At 36.4% G+C, this 11,401-nt stretch overlaps 2 long non-coding RNA genes across 2 annotated transcripts; one reads left to right on the forward strand and one right to left on the reverse strand.

Annotated features, from left to right (window-relative positions):
* Positions 1 to 6: 6 nt before the first annotated feature.
* On the reverse strand, positions 7 to 6,545 carry LOC102310281. Its single transcript, XR_006054059.1, has 11 exons — positions 5,234 to 6,545; positions 5,084 to 5,119; positions 4,879 to 4,977; positions 4,560 to 4,647; positions 4,188 to 4,295; positions 3,950 to 4,089; positions 2,743 to 3,783; positions 2,430 to 2,542; positions 2,034 to 2,179; positions 972 to 1,033; positions 7 to 477 (listed from the first exon to the last, which is right to left on the reverse strand). It is a non-coding gene; the product is annotated as a semaphorin-3D (long non-coding RNA).
* Positions 6,546 to 7,786: 1,241 nt separating this feature from the next.
* Positions 7,787 to 10,700, forward strand: LOC102309554. The gene is made up of 5 exons (XR_315245.3): positions 7,787 to 7,991; positions 8,249 to 8,604; positions 8,693 to 10,219; positions 10,351 to 10,498; positions 10,604 to 10,700. It is a non-coding gene; the product is annotated as an uncharacterized LOC102309554 (long non-coding RNA).
* The last annotated feature ends 701 nt before the right edge of the window (positions 10,701 to 11,401 follow it).

An 11,401-nucleotide genomic window follows, 5' to 3' on the forward strand; every position in this document is an offset into this window, starting at 1 on the left:
TTAAACATGTATCAGAAATGTAGAGATTTAATTTTTTTAGTAAAAAGAGGAAACAATAGGGACTTATGGTCCTTCATTTGCAAATTTAAGATTTTATAATATATAACAATATAATACTTTGGCTTTAACATGAGAAACTCTGAATCAGAACCACACTTAGACAACACCAGATGATTGGGTTTAACTGTTGGCCCACTGCCTTGCTCTCCAGTAGTTCCTGGAGCTGTAGTTGGTACTGTGCCAAGACTTTCCTGTAACCCATTTCCTCTGATACACAGGTGTGGTTTCCTTCCTCCTCAGGTCCCATGCTGTTGATCAAATAAAGGCACTGATCTGCCTTCCAGATGCAAGATGAGGAGTTTTGAAGGTGCTGCCAACTGTACTGAGCATGACGAGATGACATTGAGCACCGCAGAAAATGCTTTGCATGAAGTCTGACTTCATTCTTTTCTGGATTTGGAATGGGACTTGTAAATTCTGTGGAAAGAACACAAGAACGTCCCTTTAGCTTGTTTTTCTCCTTATTTCTAGTCACAAGTGGAATGTAGTAAGATCCTCAGAAAAATGACTGGACCTGCTTTTAGGAGGCAATGGGCACGCTATCAGATTTTGTAGACCTAAAAAAGAAATTGCTCAAATGTGTAATGAAAACATTTTGGTTTTCAGTTTGGAATAAAATGAGGGACTGCAGAACCAGAAATATTTTAGCATCTAAGTAAAATATGCCTTTTAGCTGTTGATAAAATATTAACATAAAAAGAAAAACATTTTACCAGAGAGTAGGCATGGCACTGATAAAACTGAGGTAGAGGTTTATGGCATACAGAGACAGATATTAAATAATTCTCAGAAGACTCAAATCTTGCTTTCAAGTAGATAGCTTGGGGTACTGTAGAGATTTTGCAGTTTTCATCAATTTGCTGGAGCTTTCAGGTGTTCGATTACTTGTGCATGTGCCTGAATTTAAATACCTTGTGTAGTGTCGTCTCCACAGATGCCAAGGTTCCCAGTTGTTGCATTGTGCCACCTCCCACTATAAAGGACGATGCATGTTTAAATAAGGCAATATGCAACCATGATCCTTAACATGGATTTAAGAAATAAACAAATTATTGAAACTCAAAAACTCTATCCCATTAATTTAAAAATTTAATGATCTTTATAAAGTATCTTGACAACACATCTTCAATGAAAAGCTATTGAACATGAAAATAAAAATAAAGAAATAAAACAAACTCGCACAGTACCAAACTTTTAGATACTGCAACCAATTTAGAATCACAAATTAACTTAACATGCACCTAACACTGTGAACTGCTGGGAAGAAGCTGGACTATGTAGAGAGAACCAATGCAGGCAGCGGGACAACATGCACTGGATTCAAACCCAGGACCATTATGCTGTAAGACAACAGTGCTAACCACTGCAACACTGTATCGTCAAAAAGATGATGGAAAAAAGGATGTGCATGATAGCACTCTACTTTCTTCTTAATGTATAGTTTATTAGTTACATGTTATTATTAATACTAATTCAAATAGACATTTCTGCCAGTGATTTCAAGTTATTTTGGCTGTTAATCATCATCAGCAGTAAGCAGCAAAAAACGTATCGAGAAAGAGAGAAAATATAGGTGATAACTAGTGAAATATGAATATAAATGTGAACAATAAGTAATGTAGTAGTTCATCAAACTAATCACCATCACAATTCACATGTTGGTCATTATGTTAAGTTAAATCTGACCAACGCTTCAGAGGCAGTAGTAAATCTTGTGAATTATAGCGTAAGCTCTTCAATATCAGTCCTTTGGGTGGAAGACCTAAGAAATTGGCAATTTAATATTTCAGTTGATGTATAAGGAATGAATAGCATTTAATACAACTGTTAGACCTTGAATGTGGTGAGGGACAATAACTATACATAGCTTGGGTTTGTTTACAATTAGATAAAACTTAAGGGTGTGTCGTTTAATTGTTGGGTCAACAGTTATTGTTCACAGGTCACAGGTCTGCAGGTACATAAAGTCTTACTTTGCATCAGGTGTGCAGTGGGTGCCATCCCAGCCACAGTAGGGATCTCTGGATAGCATACAGTCCTGGCAGGTGTCTCCATACTGGGAACAGTTTGCTACATCAAGTTGGACCAGTTCACTTGCAATATTCACATACAGCTTTTTCTGCAATGATTAAAAAAAGTTTTCTTATTGTTAAAGGCCTACTAGTAAAAATGGAAAAAAAAAGAAAAGAAAAGAAGGTAATATAAGCATGTAACTTACATATAAAGATGTAAGTAAAATGCTTGTCTTTATGATGTTCATAATTTGCCTTTAGTTGACTAAAACAATTATTTCCAATCAGTAAAGCATCAACAATTTCACCTTCATGGTTGGTGGGGACAAAAGTTTTGTAGGCATCATTGTTACTCACAGAAGATTGGTGAAGGATGAGGCGGAGGACGCGTGCGTGGCTGAACGGTCAATACTCAGCGATGACAAAGGTGCGACTTTCATTGTGCAGCACTTTATGAATCCCTCCATTGTCTATGGAAAACCACAAAAAAGAGGAGGAATGATACTAAATATGATGACTTTTCAAAAACACACTACCTGTTGTTTTTCTGGTCATATATTAGTACAGAGTACTTAAATATTACCTTCTGTTACAGAAACACATTAAAACATTAAAGTACATTCTTCGTAACATTTAGTGTGTCCTACTTCAAATTATTTTTTTTACTTACTTAAAGATAAGAAGATGACGTTCTGATTTCTACTTCTGCTGTTTGGTTTACTGTCAACATGGATGTGGGTATACTTGTGATGATTAAAGAGAAGAAGGCCAGAGGTACCCACAGGAAGAACCAACTGCTCCATCTCCGAAGTCTTGTCAATGTTCTTCAGGGTGTCCATTGGAAGCTTGGTGGTATCATCAACGCACTGAAGAAATGAAGTGCTTAACTTAGACTGGCTGAACACCAGATGACTTGTCAATAAGCCTGAAAACCTGTCTCTGGTTTACTTTTTAAGTTTCTAAGATGACTGTTTAAAAAAAACATTTAAAACCTTCTAATTTAGGCTTTTAACGAGTCCAGTGTTTATCTTAAGCTGTCTTAAGCTGAAAGAAAATATTTAAAAGCCTGAGCAATTTTTTACTCTGACTACACTTAACCACTTGTTTTAAATTATAATAAAGGGCTATTCTATTCTTGTCTATATACTCCCTCCAAAAAAGGTTGGAATGTTTTTGTGATGGCACCAGTTATTACATTTTATCAATTATCAATATTCAATTCCGTCCTTGATCTGTCCATTTGGTCTTTTGTGTAGCCTTTGAATGGGGAGTTTTTGAAGATGTTACTGATGTTTCCTATTGTGTAGATGCAGACAGCACTCATTCCCCTGCAGGGAGACAAATTTAGCCTGAGATATTTGTAGCAATATTGCTATTATTTGCAGTAAGTGGCAGAATTTAAAAAAAAAATAAAAAAATACATAATATGAGTGAAAAAGAACAAATACACACACAAGACAAAGATAGTTGCACTCTGGTCTGAGGGATTTGGAGCCAGTACAAGTTATTTAAGAGTTATACAAGAGGTCTACCATTTGTTTCTAAAAAGTCCGTAGATCTTAGTATCCTGTCACCGATCTGATTGCACAGTGGCCACATCTACCAGTTCAGAGAAACGCTGCTTTCTCTCAGGGTCTCCACAGAAGAGCCTGGCATTCATCTGGGATGTCCAGGTAAACTGCATGTTGTTCCTAGGACCACCAACATCTGTCTAGAAGAAACACAACTTATTAATAATTGGAAGAATATTTATGCAAATATAAATCTTGTTTTGTAAAGTGGTTATGTGGTTACTGATGCTGTTCATTTTTTTCTTTTTTGGAAAAATGTAGGAATTACCTATTTAATTCAAACTTCCCCATTCATTCTGCTCTTACCATGCAAACCTGGGTCACAAAGGGGAGCCACATTTCACTGAACAGTCCAGTGTCTTCGGTTTTCTCCTTATAGAAGCCATAAACTCTGTTCTGGGAGGGATCCTCACGTTTGCTGAGCACCAATCCTACATAATGCTGCTCTAAACATTGAAAGAGAAATATTTATTTGTCTCCAAACATTTATAGTGATGTGATTTCACTAAATAAGGTCTCTGTGGCTCTAACTTTATGAAAATACCTTTATGGTGGTTCTTTGGCCCCACTATTGCTTTACCAAATTTGTGAATGCCAACAGATTCATCAGATCCAGAGTGTGTTATGTAGAGATCTGTACTTTGTTCAGATTCTGGAACAAACAGTGGCAAATTGAGGTTTTATAGGGATGTACAAACAGGGAGAAACTAGTTCAATATTATAGTAATAGGGAGAAGAAGCAATCTTTAAAAGGGACTGATTTAAATAAAAGATGTTAGTAGTTTTGACAAAAGTACAGACTTTCTGTAAACACACAAGAAGGATAAAAATTACAGACTCATAGAAAAAGGTGAATGAGGAAGGAGGGATTCATCAGCAGATTTATTCAAAAGCATCTTGTGTGTAAAAAACTCACCTGCAAGGGCCGACAGGTCACCCTCATTTATGTTAAACGAGCTTATATCTTTTATATCCTTGCATATCGGTGACTGCTCTGCCAAATTCTATTAAAGAAAGAACAGTTTATCTTAATGTTTCCCAACTAATCTACATCACAGATAGCACCCATATATATATACCCAACACCCTGTACCTGTGATGTATTTGCTTTCTTTTCAGAAGAAGGTTGTTTCAATTAAACCAAAGTAGAAGTAAATTATCGACCCTGAGCAGAAACACCACAACTACCATTTCCCAGTATTATATCAGTTCTGTGTTACAGTACTCTGTCCTACCGAGTTACAGCAAACTGTTTCATCGTCAGTGGTTCCACACACAAACAACTGGTTAGCATCTTTCTTCGGGTGGGCCAAAGTGATGTTATAGCTGCAATCCTAAATGACAAGATGAAAATTGTTTGTTAGATTTCTTGAGTGGTCAAAAAATACAATTTGACAAATTACTTCTTTTTATTTTTTTGTTTATCTGTTCACTGCTTACGCTGTTGCAATTCTCCAACCGCATACGTCTTTGATTCTGTGGAAATACATAATGCAGGACTATTACTTTTCCATGATATTAATATGAAGATCCATTTATTTCAGAGCATTCAGTACAGTAATTTACTGTGATTATACAGCTATGTTCTACCTTGTTCTGGTTTTGAAAGTTGTAGGTATTCAGGTATGTTTTTCCAACAGCTAAGGCAGTGTCCGGCTGCTCTTCTAGAAGAATCTGTACTGGTGGATCTTGGGGAAGACTGAACCGTTTCATTGCAGTTTCTAAAACAAATTTTTATTTTTATTTATAATATGTGTGTGTGCGCAATATATATTGAAACTGGACAACGTGCTCAGATGCTCAGAGATTTCTGGAAACCAAAATAAATTTGGTTTTGGTTTAAGAACCAACTTTAAACCAGTTCATCATATGTGCAGTCAGGAAGTCCTAATGAGAAACATGCTCTTCAGACAAAGTCCTCCTGAGGTCATGTAGAGGGATATAAAATATCATTTTAAGTGTTTTTTTCTTAGCAAATACTTTGGACAGATGAACAAATGAAGCAACATTGTGTAGCACAATATCTCATTTTAATTCATAACATTACCATTGTCACCACTTTCGATCACATTACTCACACTTAATGGATTAAATGATATCGACTATATCTTCATGTGTTTGCATTTCATTTACACCTTTTTTCCTGCAGAGCTGTCTTTTAACTATTTAAAGAAACACAACATCACTGCCACCACAACAAACAAAAGTTGAAGCCAGTATGTTAAATCAACTTCGCAGTCTAAATCTAGATTCATTAGCTTTCATTTAATCAGTCTTGAAAATTAGTGGTCATTTTTTGACCACTTTTGAAAAACCACTTACATCACAACTAAAAATCAACGGTGCTTTAATAATATTTTAGCTTACACTAAACACAGCAACTTATTAACAACTAACATCGCTGAGTATCGACCATTCAGCCACAAACGAACAACTTACATATCACTGTATTTCTTTATCTAAAGCAGTGGCGTTCCTTAGAAAATCAAAGTAAGTAGTTCTTGTAAAGTGAAATCTACACTTCAATTAAACCAAAGTCAAAGCGTGTCTCTCTGTACCTCAATAGGCATTCTGTCTAGTTGGCTGCTTGCACAATCCCTTCAAATACTGACATCTTGTGGCCACAGTGTGCGATTGTCTCTAGAAGAAGGTTTGACATTTCATTTAAAAGCCACAAATCTAGAGTTTTGAAATTATGCTACATAAATAGTTTTATTTAACATTAGGCACTGAAATAAATTAAAATGTTTTTTTTTTTAATTTTTAAATTGAATTTAATTTCTGATGAATTCACTTATTGAACGATGTCCTACAGAAGAGGATTAGGGCCACTGGGAAAAAAAGTGGGCATGTCTTTTTTTTTTCTTCTTTTCCAGAATTTTGACAAAAATGTCAGAATCCTGAGATTAAAGTTAGAATTTTGATTAAAAAAAAGTCTAAATTGTTTTATATTTTTATTTGTTCCCATGAACAAAAATTATAGTGCACACATTCTTTCTATACTTCAAAATTAAGATTTTCCCTTTCTTTTGTGTTTCTGGGTTTATAACTTTATCCTGACATTTAAAGTATTGATGTAGAACTGAAGAAAACAAATATTACCTGCCTTTTTCTGTGAATATTATCCTTGGTGAAGACGCAAAGTTTGCCTCAATCCGACTACAGAGGAGTAAAAATAATAAATATGCCGCTAGGCTCATCTTTGGGACCGTCAAGCACGGTTGTCTAAAGATTTGAATACGATTTTGTGAAGAAAAACAACAACACACAAAAATACACGTTCGGATTGCCCAAAAAGTCCTATTTTTTCTTCTTCTTGTTAATAGCCAGGGGCCTACGCTCGGGCAAGAGGGGGGCAACGCCCCTTAAATCAAACTTTTAGAAGCTGAGAAAGAAAATAATAGATTACCCACAAACTGAATATGGACAAGATTTAGCAGATGAAAAATCCACTGGAAAAGGCACAGATGAGATGATAGCTTTCACCTCTTGTTCGCTCTTTCCACTCCGTGGTCTGTTTGTGCTCTGTTCTGCGTAGGCTTAAACAGCACTCGGCAGAGATCTCTCCCCCTGGGCAAACATCCAGTCACGTATGCAAATGGCCCAGTGTCAGGCAGGGCAGAAGGAAATAGCAAGTCTCTGTCGTCAAAATAATAGCGACTCGTGAGATAATTAACAAGTAAAAAACAAACAAACAAAAAAAGGTCTATATTTCTACAATCAATGGGGTACTAGTCCATTGTTCTTCTCACACTTTCAGTCTGGCAGAGAAGTTTTTTCTTCTCGATCCAAAAAGCACCACTGTGAGCCTGTCTGCTGAGCCGACTCGACTGGAGGACGTGTTTGTCAGACCCCGACACAAAGCCCCGCTTCAGCTTTCAACTCTGAGCAAACTTTAAACACACTTAAAATTTCTTCTGAAATTTTTGCTTTCTAGTTTCATTATATACTTTAGCTCAGGAAGCAAAAAAAAAAAAAAAATACATTTATATGTATACATGTATTTAATTGATGTATCACAAATATATTACTTTTACCAGTCAATGGGAGGAAGGTAATTTAGAACCTGTGGAGCAGTGAGGAGGGAGAATAATGGAATAGAGTCATGGTTTTAAATGGTAAATATGAAATTATGTTTCCTGTCTGTTACACAAGCAAAGCTGTCAGCTGGCTTGCACACCAGGATAATGCAATGTAGTGATAATTGGAAACTCCTATTGCAGAAGCAAATGTTGGAGAAGACCTGCTCTCATCACTTTCACGAGATGACATCAAAGATCTGTTTCCTGGTCCTGAACATTTCCTCAGACGTCGGGCTCTATGGCTTCCAGTGCACAAATGTGAAGAAGTAAGTTATGTCCTATCGCTGTGTGACAAAACTGAGAACACACCAGTTTGTTTTATGCAGTTTCAAGTAATTCCACCAATGCTCACTTAACAGAAAGTAGAAGAGATGTTGATCATCTTCTTTAGTTTTGACTTAAATCAAGTGGCCTACATATTTAACACTTACTGATATTGTGTTGTATTTTCTTTCATGTGTAGAGACCTAAAGTTCTTGTGCAATTTTATGTGAAAATTAGCCCTGTGTACACTGTATTTTAGAACAAGACTGCTGTTGAAAAAACGCTAACAACCACTGGAGATGGTGACTTCTCCAGAGAGGAACCCAGCACTTCTAAGTTTGTAACTATGTCCAACCCAGAGTACATAGTCTTCACAGACAGTGAACTTGAGCAAGCTCGACGTTCCTACTTTGAACAGAAGCAGCTGGGGACAGAGTGTGCTGAACCTTTGTGAAAGGAACTCTTTTGTCGACTCGTAAGAAACATCATGACAAACATGATTTCGATAGCAAGAGCAGCTGAGGACTCCAAATATCCCAGCAAACATGAGGTTGGTGCCTAACAAAGCAATTGATGGAGTACTACCCAATGCTTAAAGAAACGTGGGGTGACTGGGTAAGTAGCATTTGCTCACTATCACTCTGTGTTAATCATGGGTGATGTGTGTTATCATCTCTTAATTATTACTGTTTGTACCTGTTAGGGGCATGTTGCTAAAAAGCTAATGAAGAGACTCTCCAATGTTAAAAGTCCAAGGAAGGGCAAAAAACCTCCTTCAAAGAAGCCAAGAAAGGATGGGAATGAAAGCGTTGCAATAAGTGACAGCAGTGAGGAGTCCAGTGCATCAACTATTATTCTAGATAAATCACCAGTTAGATCGATGGGCATCCCACTGCACCACCAGGATGGCATTGATGAAGAATATAAGTATGATTTAATGCACCCTCTTAATACACCTTGAGTGTATATGTGGTTTAAAGGATACTTTTTTTATTTTCTTAAAAATTCCGCTAACAATAGAACCCATCTACTTCATTGTTTATGTTGGAATCTTTGCGTTCCATTTAATAGTGACAACTTGTGTTAAGGTTCACATAATTGAGGAAGGACAGTATAAACAACCAGGTCCAGAAGATCTTGGTCAAACAATTGATTTTAATGAATACACGCGTGGGAAGACCACTCTGTATGCAGACAAGGATTAATCTTCAACTTAATCAAAGCATAAGCAGATATTTATGTCATCAGGGTTTGAATTAATGACGCCCCTTCATACATCACAGACAGAATATATACATACATCAAATCAAAACCACAATGACTTTTAACACAATTTCTTCATCTTCATGGCAGGTGCATCCTGTCACTGCTGGATGCTCGCTTATCATCTTGACACATCAGCAGCAGTTCTGCGACGAACTGCTCTTTTTGCAACCCCAAGCAAAACATGATTAAACTTCCACCTATAAATGATTCTCTCTAACTAAGTGTGTGTGTGCGTCTATGTCGTCCTCAAATGCTCTCTCATCTCACCCGTTGCACTTCTAACCTTTCACCAGAACAGAGGCTCATCCTTATGTGTAATAACCGAACTGAAACTACATGTACTATGTTGAATAAATGTTTTAATCAAGAACCTCTATAAAAGCTTAATAAAAGAATATAAAAGTATAACAGACAATTTGAATAACCTAATAATTCAAATAGCCTCGTCTAACCTGCTCCTCAGAATAACTTAGACTCTGCAACTTCCTGTCAACTCCTGCAACTTAGTCTTTCTGAAAGACACACACACTGTTTAAACCTCTGAATGCAATATCAATGCTTCAGATTATATTATTAATGCAATAGTAATGATGATGATTATTTAACAATAGCAGTAAAATAATTTCCCTGCTCCACACTTGACAGGATGAATGAACAATTTGAGGATAGGTGGTTAGTTAATTTGTTGATCTAATTTACAGATATATTTTTGGTGTTTTTGTTTTGTTTTGCACCAATAACAGATATATAAAGCCTTACTGTTGCAATAAATAATTTACACACCTCTGCTCTGTGTGTTTAGCTGGTTCAGCTGACTTCTTTGACAGCCAAAAAACTCAGGCAAGACACTACAAGACTCTCCAAGATATATAAAAGACCCCAAAACCAAACCAATGCTGTAAAGGAGCAGGACAGAGCAGTGAAGATACTAGAGGCATACCTTTGTTTCAGAGATCTGGATCATGTAAGCAGCACTTATTTCTTTTAGCCATCCTGTTATTCCTTTGGGGACATTTTGATTGTTATCAGTTATTGTCAAGACCACACACAGAGCTAGATAGATCTCTTAGTTGGGTTTCTGTTTGTATTTTTCAGGTCCTTGATGACCTGCAGAGAATTATTCAACCATCCAACTCGAAATACATTTCTGAGATGAAGGATAGATGGGAAATCTTCTACTCGAAGGTGCAGTTCTATGGTGTCATGAAGAAAGTTATGAAGCTGCCAAAAACTTTGAATGGAGGTAATGCTACAGTATCTTGATTTGTCTATGTTTATGCTTTGCAAATTACATTATTTGCAATGCTTAATGGTGTTGCCCTGTCTTATTTTTCTTTTTTCAAACCAGTGGAACATGCAGCAGCTGTGTTCAGAGCCCTTCCAATGCTTTTCCCTTCCAGCACAGTACCACCTAAGAAGCTGGGCGTCTGTAGTGAGGCTTTTTTTCCATGTCCTAAAGGTAAGGCTGCAATATTCTATATTTATATATTGTTGTATTTTGCAGTTACTCATGCTTTCCTTTTATATATTTTACTGTGGAGTCGGTCTAAATATTCTTAAAGTTCAGATCCCCATAACATGTTGATGTTAATAAAACCTAAAAAAAAAATTGATCTATTGTAAACTGTAATGCAAATTTAAAAAAATGGTGTTTCTTAAGGTCTTGTTCTAATCTTCTTTCTTTTCTGTCATGTAGACTTCATGGCTTGTCCAGTTCTGCTTGTCTCTGAAGGAAACTGCATGATAGCTTACAGGAAGGCGCTTGGTGAGTGGAAGTCAGTGTGTGTGTTATACTGATATTATTCCTGTTAAGAGTATCTGGAATATGCACTTTTTATATTGACGATGTTACACAGTACCCTGCTGAAATGTAGATAATGTTAGACATGATTCTCCTGGAACAGACCTCAGTACTGTTAAAATTGAGTTAGTGACCCATTGCTGTGTCAATAAAAGCGCAAAAACTAAGAGTGTGTCTGCTGTCTTAATTTAAGATGAAGTCCCTTATTTTTAGTAGCTTTTTGAAGAAATGGTGTCTTATTCTCAGGAATTTTTGCTAATTATTGTTCTCAGAGGTGAAATATATTTCTAATAGTTAGTTCAATCAAGAAAGAAACAATTCAGTTTTAAGTTGGCGCCAGTGTTT

The sequence above is a fragment of the Haplochromis burtoni genome, unplaced genomic scaffold (genome assembly GCF_018398535.1).
Source record: "Haplochromis burtoni strain Fernald_Lab_line unplaced genomic scaffold, NCSU_Asbu1 Contig_2, whole genome shotgun sequence".
Taxonomy (NCBI): Eukaryota; Metazoa; Chordata; class Actinopteri; order Cichliformes; family Cichlidae; genus Haplochromis; species Haplochromis burtoni.